Source organism: Anoplophora glabripennis, unplaced genomic scaffold (genome assembly GCF_000390285.2).
Source record: "Anoplophora glabripennis isolate ALB-LARVAE unplaced genomic scaffold, Agla_2.0 scaffold310, whole genome shotgun sequence".
Taxonomy (NCBI): Eukaryota; Metazoa; Arthropoda; class Insecta; order Coleoptera; family Cerambycidae; genus Anoplophora; species Anoplophora glabripennis.
The window spans coordinates 207210-234778 of record NW_019416396.1 but is presented as its reverse complement, the minus strand read 5'-3'; the positions used below and the strand labels follow the sequence as shown (position 1 = coordinate 234778).

Below are 27569 nucleotides of genomic sequence, written 5' to 3'. Positions count from 1 at the left end.
ATATCCTAAAATTTCAATGTGAATAATGATGACGACCTCCCTTTTTCCTTTCATTAACTCTCGAGAACAATGCTTTAATTGTTCCAACTCAGAGAAAAGTATTAACACAAATTAGGAACTTTTCACTGCTCTCCGTTTGAACACGTGAATAATCCTGCTTTATTATCAAAAAATGTCTTTGGCAATTCGATTATATGGTTGAATAATGCTGGAAAAGTTACCATGACAGAGGCGTGTGAGGATAAAGCTGTAAGCCGTCAAAAATATGCAGATAGGATGTATCCGTGGGCAGGAAATATTTAGCGGCACATTTGGAGTAAAGCATTATTAATACACGACACGTATGCACGTGTTGCACGTGGCGACACGTATGTTACCGCCTCAGCTGAAAAGTTTAGATAATTCATTTGATCATTTACGTAAGAAAGTATTTATGGGTCACTCCAGAATAGTCAACGATTATTAACCTGCAAGTATGTATACAGAACTGTAAATTATGCAATTCTGTAACTTCACTTCACTGAATTTATGGTTGACCTTAACCAATTAAAGAGAGAGTATAGATTTTTTACAAACCATAAAAATATCAATCCTATTGGTAAGTATATGCTGGTGGTAAATGAGCAGTTAAAAATATCGTTGCTTACATTAAGAACACCAAATCCAACATCTGCAAGTACCACTTACCTGTAACAAAAATATTATTTCACATTTACAGTTAAAATCATTAAGCAAAGAGAACTGACATAAGAGACAACGTGAAACAGGATTTAGCAAGTGTTTATATGAAAATCTCTCTCAAAACAAGGAATAGTCTTCCAGAACAGGTTTATTTTTTGTCTTTTCTTGACCTCACAAAAAGATCATGCAAGTTGATCCGATGAAATCAGATTTAGTCCTAAAAAATTACGATTTCATTTCAGTAAGCTACCCGTAACGCAGAATCGCAAATTTCCTGTAAGCTTATAGAAAGTTATATGTAGATTTGCTTACAGCTCTGTGCAATATCGTGTCACTAAAAAATTGTTGAGAAAATCCCTTATGTTCCAGGTAATTATTTAGCGCTTTAGACATCTATTCCCTTCACTGTAAACACAATTGTGTATAAAAATAGGGAATAATTCTTATAGAATATACGTTTGTAGGGTTAAAGTTATAAGTAATTTTCTGAGATATATACAGGCTGTTACAAATTCGCTTCTCACTAGCTTAAATGAGGGCAAAGTTGCGTAATCAGGGGACCAACATTGTGCCTCTAAAAAATCAAGGCTAACATGATTAGTTTTCGAAATATTTGAAAAAACTGAAATTTTGGAAATTCATTTTTGTTTCATTTCAGCTTTATTTGAGGTGATATTGAAGAACACTTTCTCATGGCCACTTTTTGCCCTTTATTGAATGGCATAAACAATTTTTATATATTTCGTCTCTCCAGGACCATCATCAACTTCATTTTTCTAAATACGACCCTAGAAATTTTATTACATTTTTTGCAAGTCTCCATGATCCCAATACTGTACTGCCTCAGCCCGAATCAAATTCAGACGTTTTGTCTCGAAAAATTCATCTTCAGGGTATTCGTTCCAAAATCGAAATTTTTTATTTAGATTTCTTTGAATACATTTGTAAGACTTGATAAAAACGGAATTGATTTCAAACATATACATTTTTCCTAAATCCCATGTACATTGTTATCAACAATAAATTATCCACAACAGATGATTTTTTTGTAATGTTTTTAAAAAACTAGATTAATTAAAAACGACTAGGAAGCTGTGATATAGTTATTGGAATAAAAAATACAGTTGATAAATCTTTTAATATATTTAATGGTTTATAAAAACATCGTAATCATTACCCAGAAATATTTAGGGTTACATAAAATTTTCTTTACTTGATTAATATAATTAGTAATACTTGAAATAAAAGCGTTTGTACGGAATAACAAAGGAACATAAATATTTCTCAGCTAACTTTATATCTAAAAAATTAGTTATAGTTGCAAAACATTACTAAAATAGAGATTAAAAACACGAACAGTGAGTAATCATGTAATTTCTATCACGGAACCTTCAAAATTGCATCCAACATTTTCTTTGACTTGGACGAGAGATGGGCGCGAGTGTCATTTCATTTCTTTAGAACTAAATTAACATTTCTCGTTGTTTTACCAGTTCACATGATTTACGGATTTTAAATAAAGGATACAAATCTTCGCGAGGATAATACGATATGCTATATATAATAATTATATTGTACATAGTTTACACACAATACATTTTTGAGCGCGTACGCATCTTTACCCGAATTTGACGCGCAATATCTTCGATATCCGAGGTCTGTAGGTTCGCAGTGTGTACAACTGCTAGTCAATTATTAGCGCTTTTGCCACATCTACATAGTCTTTATGCGTTCATTAAATATAATTTAACTACTTATATAAGATATTTTTATGTTGTTAATTAGTCAATATGTATGCTATCTGCATATGAGTAAATGTCTTTGCTATATGGATAATGTTTATCGCAAATAATTTGAATAGAATTTAATTTTTTCAAATTGGCAACGGGTTTTAGTCCCATAAGAAAAGCATATGACCCCCTGTGCTCCTCACTTCCCTCGGACTCCGATATACCTCCTTAAGCTAATTTGTATCTCTAAAAAATATAAAATATTTCAGAAAAGTGACAATTTCTATCTACTAATTAACCTGTTTCAGCGATTTTTTTTAATTTCAATTGGAAAAAAAATATGAATTTTGTTCAACGTTTTTGGGACACAGTGTATATATTTAAGATAATGTATAAAATTTAGTTTATATAAATATGGTTCGATTATTTCCTGAACGGGCCCCATTACAGTTTTGCACAAAATAGAGAATCACAATGACATAATAATATTTACAGTACATCTTTCTCCTTGTAGATTGAGGGACTTTATACTTTATAGTCGCATTATATATAGGACAATTCCGGTTTTAAATTAACTTAACTTTAACTTAATAACATTCTCCAGTAGATTACTGTGTAATATATCTTCTCAGTTTGCCTATGAAATCGCATTCTTTGAAATATGCTTTGTTAAATGAGTTCTACTCCACATCGTTGGGATCACTTAGTAAAATATTTACATGAACGTAAATCTTTTCAGACAATTTAATTTAAAATTTCTATTATATCGTATAATGATATCAAAGAAGTTTTGTATATGTATATTACTTGCTTGTATTGGAACGTGAATGAAATCTTAATTAATTGTACTGTGAGAAAACGAATACTCTGCCATAGCAAATATGTTTCACAATTTTAGATATATTTCACCCATCTTGGCAATTTATATCAACTGAATGGTAAGACCGAGGTAACACTGTGCTGATAATTGAACCAATCAACCGTTTGAGATGGAATTATTTGTCTGGTGTACATTTTCTAGGTATTTATATGAACTGAGACTTGTAGTTTCCATTTTATCTCTTGAAATGTCGGAAACGTCCTTTATACTCTTTGAAAAGCTCTCGGGAAATATTTCCAAGAAAATGGAAGTCGCCTACGTTGCGTATTCGTAAGCAGTGGCGTTCTGTGGGAATTAGTATAATTAATTCTTTCAATTTCAAACAGATTGTGCTTAATATAGAAAATATAAATTAAAAAGAAAATGACACTACTTATTTTTTTAACAAAATCCGATGTTAGATTCGATTATTTCTTTTTAATTGGAATATCACTTTAAGAATTTTTTTAATACAAGTGCGACTACGTAGCCTTAATAAGCATCATTTGAAACCCTTAAAATTCCAACTTCATCGATTTACAAAGGGCAAACTTTTTTCCATAAAGTTTTAAATTTATGAGGTTTCCGCTTCCAGGAGGCTTTGGAAATGTCCAAAGGTGCAAAATTATCCAAATACTTAACCTACCTATTATGACCAATAAATAAATTATTTTCATAATTGTAGACCCATGATCAAACGCTATATTTACCAATTATTACCATCAATGTCAGTAATTTACTAGATTTTCATCCTGAGGCATTTCCAAAGCCTTCTAGATTTTTAAACAGAGAAAAGTTATAAATTAATATACAGGGTGTCGCGCTTAAAAGTGCTACAAGCCTGTAGCTTATTTATTTTTCGGCCGATTACAAAAATTTTTATTTGGGAATGTAAGGTAAAAAACCTCTATCTAACTGTGATACTGCTGTTGTTTATTAATCACGGCCAACTAGGACGCACCAAACATGATGTGACATTATTGGTGGACACGTCATAGCACCCTATTTTATAAAAGGAAATTTGACCTCTGAACGATAATTATTACTTTTGAAAAAACATATTATTCCTGAGCTTAGACGATTATTCCCGAACTATTAACAATCCCAATTTACCGGCAGAACAAATATGGTTTCAACATGATGGGGTTCCTCCGCATTTTGAACGTATGGTACGGGCATATCTAGATGAAATTTTTCCTGATAAATGGATTGGACGTAGAGGGGCAATTGAAAGGCCAGCTAGGTCTCCCGATATGAACCCGTTTGACTTTTTCTGTGGGGTCACATAAAAAATATAGTCTACAAAAATAGGCCGCAAAATATCAAAGAAGGATAAGGCATGTTTCCACTATTCCTCCCAACACCCTTTTAGATTCACTACAAAATTTTGTTCAGCAAATTCATTACTGTCAGGAGGTAAACGGTGAATACTTTGGGCACCTTATAAAACAGAATTCCAAAGAAAATATTTGTTGTTTATTAAAACTTATTTTCTCTCTTTTTTATTGTGCCATAACCATTGTTTTCATAAAATTTAAAATATTCATTCATTTAATTCATTCATTAGAAAATATATTTTTTTTCGTTTCATTTATTTTTATCAACCCTGAACTATTTTTTATTTTCTATAAAAAAACTAATAATAAAATTAAATCATATCCATATTATTCACCTTGTGTTATTTTCAAAATAAATAATATTCAAAATTTTTTATAAATTTAAGAGTGGTAAAAAGTTACATTCCATTTTGTTTAGAATTTCGAGAATTGAAATGTGGAATAATACAGGGTGTTAAAAAAAGAGTGTAAAATATTTCAGGATGTAATACTATGAACCAAAATAAGCAGAAAAGTCTTAATAAACATGGGTCCGCAAAGTAACGGTTGCGGAGATATGGACCACTATTCGTTTTTCAAACATTTTAATTTATTAGGAATAAACCGACAAAGGAAGCTTTTAACAAACAAAAAACAAAGTTACAGAAGATGTTCAAAGTGCCCTCCGTCCATTTCCAAGCAGGCACGACATCTTCGTCTCAACGATATTCGAACTCTTTCGAAAACACCCTCCTTGGTTTGGATTTCTTGACACTTTTGATTAATCCGTAGCTGCAGCTCTTCCAGGCTATTTACAGGAGTACCATACACTAATGTCTTCAAATATCCCCAAACAAAGAAATCTAGAGGGTTCAGATCAGGCGATCTTGGAGGCCATAAAACAGGTCCGGCCCTTCCTACCCATCTATGTGGAAAAGTTTGGTGTAAATGCTCTCTAACGGCCATGGAAAAATGAGCTGGAGCACCATCATGCTGGAACCACATTTGTTGCCTCTGATTCAAAGGAATGTCTTCCAAAAACTCATACAGTGTGTTCTGCAGAAAGTTGAGGTAAGCAGCGCCTGTTAATCGGTTTGGTAAAACAACAGGACCTAGAAACCTGTCACCTACAATACCCATCCAAATGTTTAATGAAAAACGTGCCTGATGTCCAGATTCTATTAGAGCATGAGGATTTTCGTCGGCCCAAATATGCGTATTGTGAAAATTAAACACTCCATTTCTTGTGAACCCGGCCTCATCAGTAAAAAGAATGTTTGCAAGAAAACGAGGGTCTTCAGCATCATGACGTAGAAACCAGCGGCAAAAAACCAAACGTGCTTGATGATCATTTATTGGATTTAAGGCCTGTACTCGTTGCACATGGTATGGATAAAGCAGTTGCTCGTGAAGGATTCTCCAAACAAGAGGACCACTAATTCCTACCTCGGCTGATATTCTCCGCACACTCGTACCTGGATTCTGCTCTACCAGTGCTAGAATTTCTTCTTCTGCTCTAGGAGTGGATACCGACCTTGGTCTTCCGGATAAATGGCACTGTTTGCTCAAGGAACCGGTATCACGCAATCTTTGGTGAATTCTTCCAAACATGCGTTGTGAAGGAATCTGGCGATTTGGATAAGCGTCAACATAAAGACGTCGCGCTTCGGTGGCGTTCCCATTAGCACGACCATACATGAAATGCATGTCTGTTAATTCTGCGTTAGAGTAACCAGCCATAGCGAAAGAAAACTTGTGCACTGAGAACAACTGTCAAATACGTACTGTTTATTTCACTAAACATCAACCAACTATTATAAGAAAATACACAACGTTTTTGCAAAATAAAAAAAGGGGCTAAAAAACATAAAACATTCCATATCTCCGCAACCGTTACTTTGCGGACCCATGTTTATTGAGACTTTTCTGCTTATTTTGGTTCACACTATTACCTCCTTAAATATTTTACACTCTTTCTTTAACACCCTGTATACAGCGTGTTCCATTTTCTAATTAATTTTTCTGTATTGTAATAGATTTAAAAAAAATAGGGACTGTTTCATCTATGATAGGTGCGTTATTTAAATTTAAATAATATGTGTTTCGATGTCCTATTAAATCTGGAATGTTGATTTCTACTACGCAGTAAGATATACTTTTTTTTACAATTTGTGTATCTGAAAAATTTAATTCAGTGAATGGCAAATACCTGACAGCTGAAAGTTTTATTAATAATGTATAGAGCACTAAACAAAAAGTTATACAATGTAAAGACCCAAGATTTAGTTTACAAAAAATTTGTCGTAAAACCGCTGTGTTTACACACAGGATGCGACAATACGTAACACGTGTCCTAAGAGATATCTGAGACTGACATCAGTAATTGTGTTTGAGATTTTCCAGACATCCTTTATTTTTCCTAGGCTTTATAAAAACGTTTCTGGAGGCCGCAAGGTCTACAAAATGCTTATGTTACTTTCTGCCTCCCCGTTTGTTTCCAACTAGTTCAAATTGATTAGAATATGCACATATATTCATTCAAAAGATCGGTGAAAATGGAACCGTTCTTGCGACGGAAAATTGCAACAGAAATTGCTTTCATTTATGAACACCTACTAATTCTTGAACAAAAATTAATCCCAAAAGATGTATTGTTTATACTGGTGTTAATGTAATGGGATATGTTTCGATTGGAATGATTGGTTAACATTAAGGCATTAAATGGTACAATTAATTACCGTTGACCCGTCTCTCGAAAGGCTGATGAAAATGGGTAAATCGCTTTGCTTCCCGGTTCTCGTTTCCTGCTATGTCGGGCGGTTAATCTCAAAAGCAATTTATATCTATACGGATAGATCCAGTAATGCCAATGGTGGAAAGAAATATTTCGCACGATTTAAAACATTCGTCGTAGCAAGCTATGAATAACAACTTTTCCTAGCAGAAAATTGCGTGTTTACGAAGTTGCGGTTTTACTTTTTTCTACATTATAATCTTTCGGCGAAATACGTATTACCAATTTGAATTTACGGGGGAAATTGTAGTTAATTTTTTTATTACATTAACATTTTCAACGCTTATGTACCTATATGTGCCTTTGGTGAAGGAAAAAAATGCCAATTTCGTTTTAATCACTACCGAATAAAAAATTAAAATGAAAGTTGTATTTACAAAGAACAACATTATACAGGGTGTCCCCAAGATATAAAAAAAAGTAAAGAGACAAAAAAGTTGTACTTTTTATCGCATAATTTGAAAAACATATGACACCTAAGAAAAAGCAGTGACATCCATATGTTTACTTATTAATATCAACAGGAGTAAGTCCCCGGACGTCGCTGGCAAAGATAAAATAAATCAAATTACGTCAGAAGACGTATACCGTTTTTATAAACAAACATACCAAATTTAAAAAAAATCGGAGTTAGGGTTCTCCAGATATTAGTAAAAACCTTGTATTTTCTCTAAATTTCAACACCCTGTATCTCCGAAACGAAGCATTTTCGGACATAGGTTTATAGGAACTTTCTTTCTTATTTTTGGTCAAGGAAACTCCAGATTTTTTCCGCAATATTAATGGGACACCCTGTATAAACAAAAATGAAGTTAATACCGACTTAAATGATATTATTCACAGTAATAAAAATATAACTGACAAAAAGAAATTAAAATAAAAATTATTTGAACATTAATAGAAATAGTGTGAAATACTATGCCTGATTGTATATGTATTACACATTATAGATACCTATACATAATCCATGCTGTGGCAACCTTGTAGAACATTTAAAATTATCTAAGTCGTTATTAACAAATTTTTTATTCACACTTGTATTATCGTTAGAACTAATTAGCTAGAATATTGCTTAATCTTAGCAGCAAATCAATTTAAATGTCTAATATACTAAGTTAATAGTTTCCTTTTTATTTTCAGATACTATAGTGGAAAATCAACATATTGTGACCGTTTTTGTTGACGAAGGTAAGTTCTTCGTTGTTATTTGACATTTTTTAAATCCATATTAAGCATAGAGCTTGACCTAAGTCACCTTGTCCGCTAGATGCGCAGATCAAGAAGAGATACACCTTAATAGTACAGCACGTACCTTCTGTGCAAAAATTTTATTTTATTAGCTATTGCCACTGATCATCTGAAAAATGAATTTAGTCAAGTAAGACATTCGAATTGTTGTTACTTACGTCTACATTTCTAGAATGGAAGATAATAAATAGAAGATATTTGCGGCTGGATCAGGTGTTCTTCAGGGACATAATCTCGACCGTTCTTGTCTTTGATATTTATTAATAACCTTACAAGAATTATTAAATGTATTAAGTTGCTCTTTGCCAATAGTTTAGCAGTGTATTGTAAAATCAAAAATGTTTACCATATTATATTTTTTCTAGTCTTAAATAAGATTAATCGTTCAAAGAAAATTTATTAACTTCCGTCTTTCAAGAGCGATACTATATATTCCAACCAGACTAGAATCATGAATTTTTACTTGCTATATTCAATATTCCATCATGAAAGCTGAAACCAATTATGAATATCCTATTTTTATTTAATCAATTTGGCTGTATGGCAACGTTAGAACATTTTAACGTCAGAAACCTAAATTTCCATTCAAAATGAAACTTTTCCTGTATAATTATTTAATGAATGTCTTACAATTTTAATACTATTTCCGATAAATGCGATATTAATTTTTCGTCTTTTCTAAATGGAGCTATACAAAACGCTTTTCAGTTATAATTAGCTTATTTTTTTCTGCTCTATTTTATTTCATCTTTACCAGTTAATTAAAATTTCCATTTAATCAACTGTTACATTGTTATTTGTTAATTATAACGGTCTCTGTATAAGTTTAAGTTTATTTCAATTAACTACTTAATAGGACTTCTTTTCCTTTTAATTTTATTTCTCATAACAATTTTTTTTGTTCATAAATTTTATCCTGTAAGAATTTTTTTTTCTGCTGACTAATTAAACTCGATTTGACTTGATTCATTTGATTTGATTTTATTTGATAATGCCTTCATCTTCTTGTACTTCGAATAATTTATTGAGTTTCCTTTTATTTGCAATTTGTAGAATTTAATGCTTTAGACATATGAAAGAATCCGTATTTAATGATAAATATCTACACTTATTTATGTTATAATATTCCGTGCGATATAATTGGGGTATAAAAATATAATATATTTACCGGATAATCTTTGGCCTCCAAAATAATAGCGCACTTAATAACACCAAAAGGCGCTTCATAAAAAATTCAATTCAAGATGAAAGATATAAATATAATCGAGGGACCCCGAATAACGTTTTCAACCAGACCGCGACAGGTTTTGTTAAAAACATTACGCCGTGCCAGAAGTCCATTCATCATGTTGACACAGAACGTTGTACCAAGCCTTATGGCTGAGCACTGCGTGAATGGAGAGATTTTTTTATAATGCCATTGTCAAGCGTTACCGAAATGTGAACCGCTATTTAATTAGTTTTATAGGCTCCATTCCCGATGCCGTTTATCGATGGGGATGAGCAATATGTCGAAAATTGCTGCAGTGATGTTCAATTCATCGATTCCTTGGCTTTGCCAACAATTATTACCCTTCTCCAAAAATATTTAGTTATTCAATATTTATAAAAAAAAAATAGGGAAGAAGAAAACTTACAAAATCCGAACGAAACGGCAGCTCAGTTATCTGGAGAGTGGTGTGGATCCATTAAACTTATTTTTTTCTTTAATTAAAAAATGCGAATGAGCAAGAAGGTGCTAATACATTTGGCGTTGCTTCGCTATGAATATCGCAGAGTCCATTGCTATCCGCGATAATTTTTAAGATGCAAGCGCATCAAGCGGCCGTTCATGTTTACAGATTCATTATTCAAATTTTGATCAACATTCGTTTTATTTCCCATTATTATTAGTAATTTTGTTATTAAACTGCGATTATTTGACTTTTGCGTTATTTTATAGGTTTCAAATAATTCATAAATAAATTTTAATGCAAGTATTTCTCTCTACCTTGTTTGTTTCTAGCAATACAATTTAATGTACATTTTTTGAGGTTATAACTATGAAGTTATCCGTTGTGGAATACCAACATTTGTTATTTAAGTGCCAACGAAAACTCTCGTTGTATATCAGAAGGAGAGGCAGTTTTTAACGCTGGTCATGTGGTACTATGTAGGAAAATTGGACAGTGATTTAAATTTAGAAATTTATTCATTGTGTCTGCAAACTAGTGCCCTTACTAACAACGCTCTTGAAATTCAGGGACTGTTGTCTATCGACAATAATATTGTGAAAATGTCTTCAATTTGATGAAAAGTTAATTCTGGATTTTTTAATTTTTTTTTTAATATAACAGTGTTCAAAAGCAAACATTATACCCAGTTTTAAATAAAATACACACAAGAAATGTTTACCTTGTTTCACTAGTATCACTTGTCACAGCCAGAGGGCGAGCTCTTAGCTGCATTTGCGAATACTCATAGGTTACTTTGAAAACTTGTAAGACTGATGTAAACAATAAACCACGGTAATAAGAGCGCTTAAAACCACAGTGATGGTGAATAAATCGGAAATCTAAATATACATTTTAATAAGCACACTGCAATTGTCCACCTGCATAGTGTTTTTAGAAAGTACAGCAAGTACAATTTACTATTAGTTTTTTAGTGGTAGGGTCTATTTTTAATCTGTTTTGAGGTAGATGTGGGTGTTTGCCCCCTAAATAATTTTTTCTGGATTACTTTCATTATAACTCACATAATAAAAGTGTAGATCCCTAAATCGGGGAAAAGTCCGGAACTTTTTCTAAATTGGAAAATTGTTTAAAAAATTTAAAAAAATACCTATTTTATTTGAGTTTTTTACTTATATCTTGGAACCTATGAATTTTAAAAGAATATTGAAGAGGAAAAAAGTTTTAGAATTGAATTTTGCACGATATACTGTAAGTTAAAAATGTTTAAATTTATTACCGATGTTGCAAAATAGCAATAATTGATTAAAAAAAGGCAAAATAATGAAGTTTTTTAGATAATTTTTTAAAAATATTTTAATTGCTCCGAGGGCATTCTAATTTTGGTAAAAAAACTTTAAAGTATAATAAAACAACGCACCAAATTTCATTAATATCGGTTCTATAGTTTTCGCAAAATAATTTTTTTAAAATATTAAAAAAAATCGAACTTTCAAAATATTACACAGCTCCAAATAATGAATCTAGATGCTTGAAATTTTTTTCACACAGAAAAGATCGCGTAACCTTTGAAATGGTTTTTGAAAGGTTGAGCGGTCTTTTCTATGTGAAAAATTTTTCAAGTATCTAGATGTTTTACTTGAGGTTGTACATCTTGAAAATTCGAAAAAATTTTTTCGAAAAATTATTTTGCGAAAACTATGGAACCGATTTTAATTAAATTTGGCGTTGTTTTATTATACTCTAAAGTTTTTTTTACCAGAATTAGAATGCCCTCGGAGCAATTAAAATATTTAAAAAAAATTATTCAAAAAACTTGATTATTTTGCCTTTTTTTATATTATTATATATTATGTCTCAGTATATGAAGCAATGAAAGTACTAAAACTGTGAACTACCTATCAAGCCAGGGAAGGTAAAAAAAGTTTTGGGTTTTAATGAATGTTAAAAATAAAAATAGAATTTATTAACAATTTCAATAATCCAAACCATGCAACAAATACATTAAGATTCGCGTGTACGTTAATATAAATTTAATTATTGGAAATTCTAATACCTCAGGTGTCATTAAATGTGGGTATAGTCTTATAACTACAGACAAAAAAATATGGTTCCAATAAACATTTTATTAGCGCTGACATTTCTTTTACTAATTGTAAGTTTTAAAGATGTTGAGCTAATTGAAATTCCTTTTCAGCATCGAATTATTTTTTCTAAAATATGATGTTTATATAAGTACATATATTTTTTTTTCGGTTAATTTTTACAATTCTATACACGAAGATATGCTATCTGATAAAACAATCCCAATTAAAATGTGAAAATAAAAAGATATATTTACAATAGCTGTTTTTTTTTCATGATTAGTCATTGTCAATGGTGATAATAGGAACCTAAGAATACAGGATACTTATTCGAATGATTGTATTACTTCACAATATTAGTACATGATGTATGTGTTTTTGTATTAATTACACAGTTCCATAAAAAAAGAAAAGTGACACTATCCAAAGAATAGACCCATGTATCCTTGCTTCATCACCCTCCTTTTTTTAAATTGCGGAAAACCGCCCTTAAATACTGAAAATATGGGAAATTCTATTTTTCAAAATGCGATATTAAAGACAAAAAGAATCACTATGAACTGAAACTATGTCCAAAAAGAACAAATTTTCATCCAGACTTGAAAAACTTCATCCGCGACTCCTTAGTTGATTCTTCAAATGTTCTGCTTCCACCTCTCCGTATTAAGTTTGGTCACATACAATAGTTCGTTAAAGCTTTGGACAAAAGTGGCGAATGTTGAATATTTACAAGAGAAGTTTCCGGAAATAAGTGACGTTAAACTGAAAGAATGATTGTTTAAAATTGAAAAAAAAATTTTGCATAAAAACTATGAATGCTACAAGATTTTATCAAGAGCACGAAACATCTCGAAAAAGGACTGATGCATCAATAAAAATAAAATTTATTGATTCCAGCGACCAAATAAAAAGTTCTGGTAATTCTTGTACCAAAACACTCAAGAATTTACCACTAGCCCAAGGCAGATGGACGCGGTTGCTTCATCAAAACATGAGTTTTACTTAGGAACTAGTCCACAGCAAGTTTCATTAAAATCCATCGTAACATATTCCAGGTATTTCAAAAAGCACATATTTTTTCAAGAACTTTGACAGTCAGTAGCAGAGAAACCAGACATTTTTTCTTAATGGAAGTTTGGTCAAATCGTCTTCTTTTGAGCCAAAGAATATCGCAGTACCTTTTTGATCATGTGCTTATGGGACACCCTGTATAAATTACTGTCGATTTAATTTTTTGCATACCTCTAAATCGATATAAATTGAGTATTTGGTTTTCAGATATGTCAATAAAAGCAATTAAACCAAAATCAATGTTTTGTCTGTATGATACAAAATTCTGCTGCGTATTCCAACATTTTTCTTTAGATAAAAAGGTCACACATCTTATCTTGGACGCCTCCGCATTAATAAACAAGAGATATATTAATATAATCAAGTGATAAAAAGCTATTAAGAATGAGATTATGGAAGTTAGCAACCAAACGGATCGCTTTGCAGTTTAGTATAAAATTAATAAACGTACTTTTTTTCCAATTTTGTACGTCCCTTTACAGTAAACTGTCATTAAAATGCAAAAATACCGCCGAAAAGAAGGACGATGAAATTTCGCTGTATCAAATTTTATTTAAGCGTTACTTGCTAATGTCTCGAATAGTAACAGCTGTGCCTGAATCCTAGGAAAGCCGTCTACAGTCGACGTAGCAAATGTAAATCGATGTTAAGGGTTTACGTAAAAAAAAATCTACCAACCCCTTTCAATTTGCCTAGAAGGCAAGAACACACGTCGCGCCATGTTGATAAAACGATTAAAATATCAATTCGTGTTATAAAATTCTTGACTTATTCAACCACATTTAAAAAAACTTACACTAAACAGTAAATAGATAATTCCGGATAATCGTCACATGAGTCAGTTTCTCCAATTTGAATAACGTCAGACAAGGCGCGAAAAGTAGTGTTAATTTCTCAACAAACAAAACATTTTAAGAAGTCACATGAGTAGCTGTTCCAATACTTCAAATCGATATTTTCAATTTTCATGAAGTAGGATTTCCGTACAAATAAACGAGTAGGATCCTGTACGATCTTACTCTCTTAATAAGATTGGGGTTTCCGCTCAAGAAGCTTCCTACCGACGGAAAATCGATTAAGACTATGAAACGTCGTAGACGGAGTTTTGTGTTAACCAATTAATATCTAATAATGCGTGACCTTTGTAAGCTACACCAGGCTGATTAATGTAGGAGTATTTGACTGAAGCATTCATATCCTGTCGCTGGAAATCTGTATACCGAAATATTGCCGGCAACAGCTAATCGAACGGCAATTATTAATATGCTTGATTTAGCAAAGAGTAAGAACACGCAATCAACTCTGTCAAATGAATATCGTTAAAGGCACATGTTAAAGCAAAAGACATATTCGCTGATCAATTGCTAATTTTCTATTGCAGGGCTTCCATAGGAATAGTGGTTAATTACTGTTTCATATGTCAGTACGATGGCTTTGTACAGCGTCTTCATTGTAATATTACTCATTACGAATTCCAAAAATGTAGTAAAAAAAATAGTGAGATACAAAGCTGAATTGATTTACCATAGAATGTATATCTGACAGTATCACAACACAACTAAAATTTACAGACAATTAGTATCATTAGTCTCCATTTCATAGATATTAAATATTTCAAAATTATCCCAATCAGCATTGTAGCGCCTATTACACGAGTGACTAATCGTTATGGCTTAGATTTTTTAAATGATTATTACATGTTCGAAATCCCTAAGAATTTGATGATGTGTTTACATGAAAAGGCATTTATAATAATAAAAAGGTGTCATCACCGTTTTTCTTTGAATGTTTCGACGCAGATTGTTGACGATCATTTAATTGGACCAAAACGAATGGGTAGTTTTCTTCGAAACCATCTGCCTGGACTTCTTGAAGACGTAGCCTTGCTTAGCTGTTCAATAACGAATGCAGTTCTTTCTCGATGGTGTACTTCCAAATTTCAGAAAAAATGTTCGAGATTAGCCTCATGAAGTTCAAGATGTATAGTGGATTGGACGAGGAGGATTGGTAACTTTTGGTGATTTACGTGGACTTATTATTATACCAGCTGCCAAAAATGTACGACTACAAGACCAGCGAGAAGAAGGAAATTGCTTGTTACATCAAAATTGGATCTTAAACGAGCGATATGCTATTTATATAAACGAGAATTAACAAAGCGAACATGAATAGAAACAATTTAACAGTATATTAATGACTAATTTTATAATCAGCATGCACTTATTGTTACGTTCTATTAATTTGAACTTTTTACATTTACTTTTAATTTAATAATTTTTTTATGGACAAACTGCTCCATATTAAAAACTCTTGTTTTATTAAATTAGACGCATTTCTTGAATTTAACTAAAACATATTAATATTAACGTCTCCAAAACACAATATTAGATCTTCCTGAGCATAAAAATTAGCTAATATGTCTTCAAAATAATTAAGAAATTGTGTGCAATGAGTATTGGGTGCTCTATAAATAGTACCATTAATAATAGTTTTCCCAAAAAAATCTAGCTTTATCCAAACATGCTCAATGAAATCTTTATATTCACTTAAAATTACTCTATATTTTAACCCGTTCTTTATATATAAACCAACACCCCCAGCATGCCCCTGTCGATCTTGACGCACAAATGAATAATCGTTAATTTGTATTTTATCATCTGTAATGATTGTAACCAAGTTTCTGTAATTCTCACGATATCATAATTAGAGGTAATTAAAAAATCTTTAAAAGTAGAGAAATCATACATCGATGAACCCACATTTATTTGACCGCAGCTTAACATTAGTAGAAGTATGGAAGATAATAAGAATAGAGAAAAGAATAAAAAATAGTAAAAATAGAAAGAGAAAAAAAAAGGAGGAATTGTCCCAGCTGTCTGCCAAATATCTTTATTAAGTAGTATAACATATCTAAATAAAATTCGGCAGTCATTCCTCATTTACTACTGAATTATTTACTAACAAAGATGTATTAACATGACAAAAATATTCTTAGTATAGAAAAAAAGGCGCAAAAATCAGATACAACGTAAGCAAAAATAAATATGGAATGAGATAAATTGTGTATCTATCTATACACATTATATGAGTATACCTATTATTACTGTGATAAATAAAGAAACATAATAATAAAAAAGACGAAAGGGTGAAAAAGCAAATTACCATATAATTGATTAATACAAATCAAAGAAAAAAACAAGATTGAGCAGATCCAGCAGCAATACTTAAAGAAAAATGCATTTTGGGATAACAACAAACAGAAACGACATACATATACTCATCTGTCATTTATAAGTTCATTTAAATCTTCCCGACCGAAACGGTAAACTTTTTCCTTTAGCTTAACATAAATGTTGCCATAAGAACACCACACATTTTTTGCATTAAATTCCTTTGCTGCCTCAGTAAGAAGTAACAGTTTATTTCGGGTTAGATCTTCTCTTATCACCACTCCAGATGACTTGCGACACTTTTTTTGTCTGAGCACCATAAATCGTTTGAATTTTTAAATTCATCGTTAAAAAGAGCCGACACTTGATCGGTAACAATTCTTCGGATCTCATCAAGATCAGTCCCCGTAAGCACCATTTTGAAGAAACGAGACGTAACTCAGTAGCACACACAGTTTTCACAATTTAAAACCCCAATTTTACTCGGAAACTAAGTTAAACTGGCAGACGACTCGGGCACGTAATACTAGGCTATCGTCATCTTGAATATATCATAACATACATATCTCAATCATTACATCACACATATCTTTAATAAACTGCTACTGAAATTTATACCAACAATATAGCTCTTAATCAGCTACTTGAAATTTGCTGTGAGAATTACTATGGGTTCTAATGAAAAGGTTAGATAAACACGTTATTTAAACTTTATTTTCCACATTTAAATTGCATTTACTAGAAACCTTAATGAACCATAAATGTTGAAGAATATTAATACTAAAAATTATTGGTTCACATTTACTAATATTAAAGGTTTGGATTTTTCGTTATCTGAAAAGATAAAAACAACGATATTTTTGAGTTGATTGTATTTAAAAATGACAGGTTTCTCTAATGTTGTTTGGATATTATAAACGTTTTTCTAACACGTGTGTGTACATTGCACTAGGACAGGTATTACAGTAGACCAACTTCCGATGACGTGGAGATAGACAATTGTAATTTTACAGTGTGGAATTTATATGGATCTATTTTATATCTCATACTTTTTTTGTAAAATGTGAATCACCCTGTATAGTTATGTAAACTAGATCAGAGTATATGGAAGTTGGATCAAATAAAGCTTTAATTTCGTTTACCATATTGATAAAAGTATTAAAAAGCCATCACATATGATATTCGTGTTATTTTCTGTCATATATGAACTAATCCAATCAAAATATCTCGTATTTTTACCATTTACAAAAACCGACACCATTAAATACAAGCATCAGTTATATTTAGGGATTTGAAATAAATTTGCCACTTCGAAATTGTAAAGCGTATTTTAATTTCATAAACCTCGATTTCCCTTATCAAACAGTTTTTGGTATTCATTTCGAATCCGTTGTTACCATTCCATATTTCTCCCCTTCGGCGACGGATATAATAACTTATTTTTTTCTGCGGGGCATGAATCAATCATCTGAAATTGCAGCAGTTATCAAAATATTTACAACAACTTCAAAGGGGCTCGAAATAGATTTATCATCCGACTAATAAATATGATAAATAAGGGGTTTAGGAAAATGTTACAGAGAACCAGCTGGAAATAAATGAGGCTCCTTTCGGTGTTCCCGAAAAATAACACGGGGTGTAAGCCCGACTTAGCTAAGACTATTTCGCGATCGAAACAAAGGGAACTCATTAATAAGCAGCACAATAAAATCTGGATTCATTTGCGGGACTTGGGGATTGTGAAAGTGTGGGCTTTGATTACTTTCGAGGCATTTATAATTAGAATATTAATATTTCAGGGGATCTCAAACAACCTGTATAAAAGCAATAATGGTCGATGACTTTTTACTGGAAATATTTGAAAACCAATTTGAAGACTGTTGTACGTAAATAATAAAGTTAGGTGTATTTACTATGCTTTTGTTTTATAAAATTAAACCAATTCTTTCCCTCTTTAAAGTTAGTAGCCAGCGCCTTCCGGTCAATTAAAAATAAATAAATACAACGTAGGGATTCCTTATGACGATCACATATTTCTGGCCACAACTACGTTTATTCTTTTTTTCCATCGAACCCGGGGTTGTTATACTACAAGATTGAACTGAACGCAGCTGTTCGGTGATAGTAAATTATAAATTCGTAAACAGTCGTCTGTCTTCCAGATGGCATATTTATTTATGAATATTTATATTCAAAATATTAACCTTTTACTGTAATGACATTCTCTGTTGTTAAGTATCAAATGAGCTTAACGAACAAAATAATAATCGAGTCAGATTAGATCATTAAATATAATGAGTTTGTTATTAATAATATGTCTGTGTGTTTTTTGTGTGTTATTTATGGAAATTATAAAACTACGCTCACTTAGCTTTATTTAACGAAACCTTATAATAAGGCTCTTAAGTGAGTCACTTTTTTTTGTGGGGCTGTGTAATTTTTACTAAATTCCTGCCATTGCTTTGAAAATTTGTGGTGTTAAATTCGATACTTAGACAATAATTTCGATTCAAAACATAGGTGAAAATTTCATTTGATTTGTCTTGTGGTGGAATCTATCTGTTATTTGAGACTTATACAGGGTGTTAAAAAAAGAGTGTAAAATATTTCAGGAGATAATAGTATGAACCAAAATAAGCAGACAAGTCTTAAATCATGGGTCGGTCCGCAAAGTAACGGTTGCGGAGATATGGACCACTATTCGTTTTTCAAACATTTTATTTTATTAGGAATAAACCGACAAAGGAAGCTTTTAACAAGCAAAAAACAAAGTTACAGAAGATGTTCAAAGTGCCTCTCGAAAACTCTTTCGAAAACACCCTCCTTGGTTTGGATTACTTGACACTTTTAATTAATCCGTAGCTGCAGCTCTTCCAGGCTATTTAGAGGAGTACCATACACTAATGTCTTCAAATATCCCAAAACAAAGAAATCTAGAGGATTCAGATCAGGCGATCTTGGAGGCCATAAAACAGGTCCGGCCCTTCCTACCCATCTATGTGGAAAAGTTTAACGGCCATAGAAAAATGAGCTGGAGCACCATCCTGCTGGAACCACATTTGTTGCCTCTGATTCAAAGGAATGTCTTCCAAAAACTCATACAGTGTGTTCTGCAGAAAGTTGAGGCAAGCAGCGCCTGTTAATCGGTTTGGTAAAACAACGGGACCTAGAAACCTGTCACCTACAATACCCATCCAAATGTTTAATGAAAAACGTGCCTGATATCCAGATTCTATTAGAGCATGAGGATTTTCGTCGGCCCAAATATGCGTATTGTGAAAATTAAACACTCCATTTCTTGTGAACCCGGCCTCATCAGTAAAAGGAATGTTTGCAAGAAAACGAGGGTCTTCAGCATCATGATGTAGAAACCAGCGGCAAAAAACCAAACGCGCTTGATGATCATTTATTGGATTTAAGGCCTGTACTCGTTGCACATGGTATGGATAAAGCAGTTGCTCGTGAAGGATTATCCAAACAAGAGGACCACTAATTCCTACCTCGGCTGATATTCTCCGCACACTCGTACCTGGATTCTGCTCTACCAGTGCTAGAATTTCTTCTTCTGCTCTAGGAGTGGATACCGACCTTGGTCTTCCGGATAAATGGCACTGTTTGCTCAAGGAACCGGTATCACGCAATCTTTGGTGAATTCTTCCAAACATGCGTTGAGAAGGAATCTGGCGATTTGGATAAGCGTCAGCATAAAGACGTCGCGCTTCGGTGGCGTTCCCATTAGCACGACCATACATGAAATGCATGTCTGTTAATTCTGCGTTAGAGTAACCAGCCATAGCGAAAGAAAACTTGTGCACTGAGAACAACTGTCAAATACGTACTGTTTTTTTCACTAAACATCAACCAACTATTATAAGAAAATACACAAAGTTTTTGCAAAATAAAAAAAGGGGCTAAAAAACATAAAACATTCCATATTTTCGCAACCGTTACTTTGCGGACCCATGTTTATTGAGACTTTTCTGCTTATTTTGGTTCATACTATTACCTCCTTAAATATTTTACACTCTTTTTTTAACACCCTGTATAAGGCAACATGGTCGAGGGTCATTGACGGTCATTGTGCCAACAGCATTGGACTGTTCAGGTGTCGGCTGCTCAGACTTTGGAGGGATTTGCAGAGGTTGGATTTTAAAACTGGGTGATAATTCTAGTTCTAAACATAGTTGAAAGTTTCCTTCAACGTATCTGCTTCGAAGGACTGGCCGGTTAGATACCGAACATCTGCAACCACTTCTGGTGCATTTTTTCGCACATAGGCAAGGGAAATTAATTAAAAACAAAATTATTCATATTAAATTTTGCGCAGAGAACTAGCTGAGGAAACATGTTATTTAATTGAGGATTTATGAGATAAAATACTAATCTTACTGACAATAAGCCAATTTTTTTATACTGAAAATTTTATACCTGTCATTTTAAGCCAACTACATACTGTAATTTCGACAGTTGCCTATGGCAACCTTCAAATTTTTCGGAAATTTTATTCTTCCTGCCAAGACAAATAAAATTAATAAGTGGAATTTTTTTTGACAGCTAGGTATCATATGGTTAAAAAATCAGTACCTATCCAGAATTTTGCTTTGTAATGTTTTTATTTATTTTAAAATAATAAATAGATACAAATAATTATTTACCAAATATTTGTTCGGAGATTTATTCTATTAACGCTAAATGTTTTTGAAATTCTGGCTGGAACTCTTCTCTTCGCAACGGAGAGTAACGAGGAGTATAATAATTATTAACTTTATCATTCATTTCCATCAGATGTCTGTGTTTCATAAAATATATGTAATAATTTGATGAAATTTTGTTCTGCTGAGCCTTGGTTTTACGTAAAAGAGATGGGATATCTTCCTCCAAAATCTTTTGAGTAGCTGCGAAAAGATTTTCTTGATGCGGACTGATTCCAGTTTTTTCAGTAAATATGGCAAATACTTTAAATATCTGAATAAATATCTGAATTAAAAAATTAAATGCCTGTTTTATTACTAAAGTGAATGTAATGTGTTGTTTTTTATGTTTAATAAGGATCATTAATGAACTGTCATAGACATCGCATTTCTACAAAAACTTCCTTTCTTTCTATTTTAGTAATACTAAGTGAATTGTACAACAACAACAACAACAACAACAACAACAACAACATCCAAAGATAAATATTTGAATTTAAAAATTAAATGCCTTTTTTATTACTAAAGTGCAAGGAATTTGCTTTTTTTTTTTGTTTTAATAAGAATCATTGATAATCTGCCGTAGACATCACTTTTCTACAAAAACTTACTGTCCTTCTATTTTAGTAATACTAAGTGAATTGTGTTGCAAATTTAAAAATTAAATGCCATTTTTATTATTAAAGTGAAAGGAATGTGTTTTTATATGTTTTAATAAGAATCTTTGATAAACTGCCATAGACATCACTTTTCTACAAAAACTTACTTACCTTCTATTTTAGTAATACTAAGTGAATTGTATTGCAAAGGTAAATATTTGCGGTATAGTCCCACATAATCTAAAACAAAACAAGAAAATAATTTTAGAGGTTCAATATTTTTTGCAATTTTGCTTTTTTTTGTAAAATAATCTAAAAGTACGTAATTTATCTTTACCTACGACCACTACTGTAAATACTTAAAAACACACCGTCTGCGATCAATGTAAGATTCCTATTACGTACGGTAAAAAATCGCACAGTTTTCCTAGTAATTACCTAGCAACAGCCAATACAATACTGTTTGGTATTGGCCGTTGCTAGGCGGTTGCTAGGAAAACTGTACAATTTTTTTACCAAGCTGTGCGTTTTTTTTACCGTACGACGTAATAGGAATCTTGCATTGATCGCATACGGTGTGTTTTTAAGTATTTAAAGTAGTGGTCGTAGGTAAAATATAGTACGTAATACGTGGTGTAACGCAATTACGCACTCATAGAATTACGCACTCGCCGCTACGCGGCGTCGTGCGTAACTTTTCCATTCGTGCGTAAAATGCTTTTTACAACACTTATTACGTAATATACTATAACGACAGATTCTTTGTAATCATCAGAATTATTATTTTTTTTCATGTTAAACGCATAATCTTCAAAAATTGATGCCAACGCAGTCATCGATATTGTTGGATCTTCAACATTGTAGGATCTTTCCGCACAAAAAACTAGAAACGGCCTCCATACGCTTAATTTCGACTTCTTCGTATTTTGGGGGAGTTAAATTTGCCACTTCTGCTTTAATGTTTTCGGAATTTGCATTTCCAAAACGAGCCATTTTTGAATTTAAAAAAACGCATGAAATGCCATTAAATTATGTGACGTTTCAGAAGAAAAAAATATGTCATGCACCACAAAATATTGTCTACCTGTCAAGCCAACTTTATTTTGGCGAAATAAGTTTCAAAATAAACATGTCAAATTTTTAAAATAAATTTTGGTTTTAAAATTTTCTTACCGAATCCCCCACGTCCTTGAATTAATGTCCGGAAATTTTTCCTCAATCACGCATTTTTCTAGAAAATGCGTTCCTTCGGAAAAATTTCCGGAAATAATTCAAGCACTAGGGAGATTATAAGTGAAAATTTACAACTTTTATGCGGTTGTAGGTAAAATATAATTGAACATGAATGAATTGGCTTCCATGTGCAGCATATCCAGAAATAATTGGTATGGTCCTCTACGGTGGAAGTTGATGGAGCATGTTACCATAAAGGGATGCACTTAGCTGCTCCTTCATCTCTAAAATGAACCCACCGCGCTGCTTGCTCAGGAATTTGTCGCTACGCCGTACATCAGACGGGATGGGCTGAGTGCTCTTGATATTGCAGGGTTAATTATTTATTCGGGGGCGAATTTCCGGGTGCGCGAGTAACGAGCCGGTCGCGGGCCCCTCGAAAAGTGCTGTAATAAAAGAAGACGTGGAGAAATGGCTCAGCTTGAGCTCATTCGAATTTAGTCGGGATTAAGGCGGGCCTATAGGATTTGTGATTTCGAGTCGTGATAAAGGACCTCATCCCGCGGGTTGCGTGAGGACGGGCTGCTAAGGATATGCCTTTTTTATCAGGTATAATTTATAAAGAAAATATTGTTTCGTTGGGAGAATTTTTGTGTGAGGAATTGTTGGTTTAATCTCTCGGGAAGAATTATAAGAGACGTTCAATTCCTCGGGGAAATTAAAAATTTCTAAAAATAACTGAGAAAATAAGTGGCCGAGATAAAATTTATTTTATTTATTTATTGTTTTATTTTAGAAATACAACTACCCAGCAGGAAAATAAAGCCATTTACAGGGTAGGATCACATATCAGTTAAAATCTACAGAAGAAAGCATAAAGAGTAGAAAGTTTAACTGGAACAAATTCTATAACTTAATAAATAAAGGTTTGTCGCAAAATTCCTGTGTTACTTATGTTGATATATTTTGTAGTATGAGATTTGCTTACAAAATGAAAAATTTAATTTAACAATTAACTAACAGATAGAGCATATTCAAATATTTGGACAATTTAACAAATTTCATTTTCTTAAGTACTAAATCTACTAGCTATTCTACTTTTCCTCTAGGGGTAAAAATTTAGAGATTATAGTCGACTTTGGTAGATTTAAGTTATCAGTTTGATTGTTATTTACGAATTCGTACGGTTAGATTTTTAAATTGGCCAATTTTTAAAAGTATGAAACTCACGTAACACATTTATGTATTGCTGGTTTCGGAGATATCTTCCAGGTGACGTAATCCTCGTGATGATCGATGTTGGATTTCAGGTGCTCTAGGTGGTAAAACTGGTCCTCGCCTGCCGTTGTATTTTCTCATTGCACTAATTTTTATTTGACAATTTATACCTTGCACTTTTGGTTAAATAACATTTGTTCGCATTATATAAATTTTCAATAGGTATTTGGTTAGTTGTGAAAAATTTTAACTGATGGAAAATTACACTTTTGACAGACGGCAGATTACTTCTGAATGTCGTAGCCCAGTCGGGTTGTCATTTAACCGGGAAAAAATTAGAGACCATAATTTTATTGTTCTAACCTTTAGAGGGGGTCAATAGTAGTGTAAATTCAGAATCGCGACTGAATTCCACCCCTGCATCAGCCGCCATCTTGAATTTAAGGAAAAATAGTTTTTGCTCAATATCTTGGCCATTTTCAACTTTATAACAAAAATGGTAAGGACTTAAGTTGTTGCAAATGCAATTTCCTACAACTTCTGTAATTACAAATTTTATCGTGCAATCGATATTTTTCAAGTTAAGGGGGAAGATAGTGACAAAGTATAATTATTGAATTATCTCGTTTGTTATTGACTTTACGACATAAATATACATAAACAAAGTTGGAAAGAATTATATTTTCTACAATTTTGATCACTTTGATTTTTTCGCTACTACCAACATTTAAGGTCCTTCACTTACTACAATATGAAAATCGTTTTTGCAAACTCTCTTCCACACCACCACCAGAGTTTCAGGCGCGTTTTTTTTACGTGGTATCCCCAATAGGCCTAATCCACGTGTCATTGCTTGCAAGATAGTTGCGACTTCTGCCGTCTTCCTCTTTATAAAAGTTTCTTGCATGTTTTTTTAAAATTTATTTTTTCTTATAAAGTTTGGACCATTCTTGTGCATGGCCAGCTGCCGATGACATCAGGCCTATGGAATGTTGATCCCTTGAGTTTCGTTAAGCTTGCCATAGGCGTAGGACCTTAAATGTTGGTAGTAACGAAAAAATCAAAGAGATCCAAATTGTAGAAAATATAATTATTTTCAACTTTGTTTATGTATATTTATGTCGTAAAGTCAATAACAAACGAGATAATTCAATAATTATACTTTGTCACTATTTTCCCACTTAACTTGAAAAATATCAATCGCACGATAAAATTTGTAACTAAAGAAGTTGTAGAAAATCGTATTTGCAACAACTTAAGTCTTTACCATTTTTGTTGTAAAGTTGAAAATGGCCGAGATATTGAGCAAAAACAATTCCTTTGAAACCAACTCCCGCAAGGTCCTACGCTCGCATCTTTACCGCAAGCGTAGGACCTTAAATATTGGTTATAGCGAAAATATCAAAGAGATCAAAATTGTAGAAAATATAATTCTTTCCAACTTTATTTATGTACATTTATGTCGTAAAGTCAATAACAAACGAGATAATTCAATAATTATACTTTGTCACTATTTTCCCCCTAACTTGAAAAATATCGATCGCACGATAAAACTTGTAAATAAAGAGGTTGTAGGAAATAGCATTTGCAACAACTTAAGTCCTTACCATTTTTGTTGTAAAGTTGAAAATGGCCGAGATATTGAGCAAAAACGATTTTTCCTTAAATTCAAGATGGCGGCTGATGCAGGGGTGGAATTCAGTCGCGATTCTGAATTTACACTACTATTGACCCCCCTAAAGGTTAGAACAATAAAATTATGGTCCCTAATTTTTTCCCGGTTAAGCCCTTTTTTGTCTAACCCGACTGGACTATCGTTGACGTTTCAAAACTGGTAACTAAATTCACCATTTATTTACTTAATTTTGAGTTGCTTTTGTTTATTTTAGGTGTGACTAAACGATGTTTATAGCTCGGCAAATTAAGACTGACTACTACGAGCCCTGTTCTAGTTTTTATAAACTGAAAACAAGAGAACCTGTTGTTATGGATATATTATATTGACGTTTTATGAAATTTTTTAACTGGAAATTATGCCTTTTTGTATGTTTTTTGCAGCATGATACGTACATATTCAGATTCTACATAATTTTCTGTAAATTTCAGTACCTATATCTTTCTTCAACGTTCATTTTCAACATTTTTGCAAAATTTAACCAAACTGTGTTATTTAGCTTAATTCTGTGTTTATATTACTGTTCCCCAACATTGATATTTCCTTATTTTCACTATTCTGAACAATCTTTTCCTGTTTGAATTAACTAATAACTGAAATGTTTTCAGGTCCACCGTTTTTTGACAAATAATAATGTTTTATATCACTAGAAGGTCTTTTTAACACAAAACAAATCATTTTACATCTTATAAATACTTTTTACGAAACAAATTTCACACACATGTTGAATCATCGTTTTGACATTTTGAAAATCGCTATATAAAGTTATACAAAGAACTTTAATTTTGATTCCAATTATAAATATAGATTAAAGGTATGATAAACTTTAATTATAGCCTTAGTTTATTGCATGAACTTTATTTATAAGTGCAACTCCTTCTCTCTCCGTCAATCTATCTGTCAAAATCTTATTTTTTTTTTAATTTCCTCAAACCAATGTTCCTATATGATACGTGACTTTACAAAATTGTACTTTGTTGTACTTTCTAACTTTCTACTATATATTGTTGCCTTTTACAGCTTATTTCTAAATAAAAACTATTGGGACATCTGGATGGTATTCCTGGAATATTAAATTTTAATTTAGAATGTTGTGTAGAAAAATAGTTGAGTGATTTGGTCTAGTGCCTCCAGGGTCATAACATTAATCTTATTTAGAAGAGTTTGATGATCATTTACAATCGCAGGATATACACCATAAGATTTAAAATGGACAAAGGACCCCGCACAAATCTTATGGAAATTGGGTCCCGGTCAAATTCGCTGAATTTTTGATATGTGTTAGAGTTCATCATACTGGTCAATTGTCTCAATGGCCACAAAGCTCAAAAATGGATAGTTTGGCCGGTACAGAGCTTTAAAGCTCCGAATATCATCCACGGATTTATGTATATGCGCAGTGTGTATAGACTTTTGAAATAGCCTATTTCATTTTTTTTATTATCTAGGTTTATATTTTTGAGGTTGCTGAATTCAGATCTGTTGTTAGATTTTCAAAATTGACAGTTGGCAGCTGTCAAATAGCTGTCAATGTGCTATAATAAAGCCAAAAACTTGTTTTTTTATGTTTTATCTTTCTTTTTTTTT

The 27569-nt window shown here is 32.3% G+C and overlaps 1 protein-coding gene across 1 annotated transcript in view; it reads left to right on the top strand.

Moving 5' to 3' along the window:
- The window catches only part of LOC108907133 (gonadotropin-releasing hormone II receptor), a 234549-nt gene that overhangs the window by 95911 nt on the left and 111069 nt on the right, over window positions 1-27569 (top strand). The window contains exon 2 of the mRNA XM_023454419.1: window positions 8521-8568. The gene's annotated coding sequence lies outside the window, so the exon portion shown is untranslated. The remainder of the gene's footprint in view (window positions 1-8520; window positions 8569-27569) is intronic.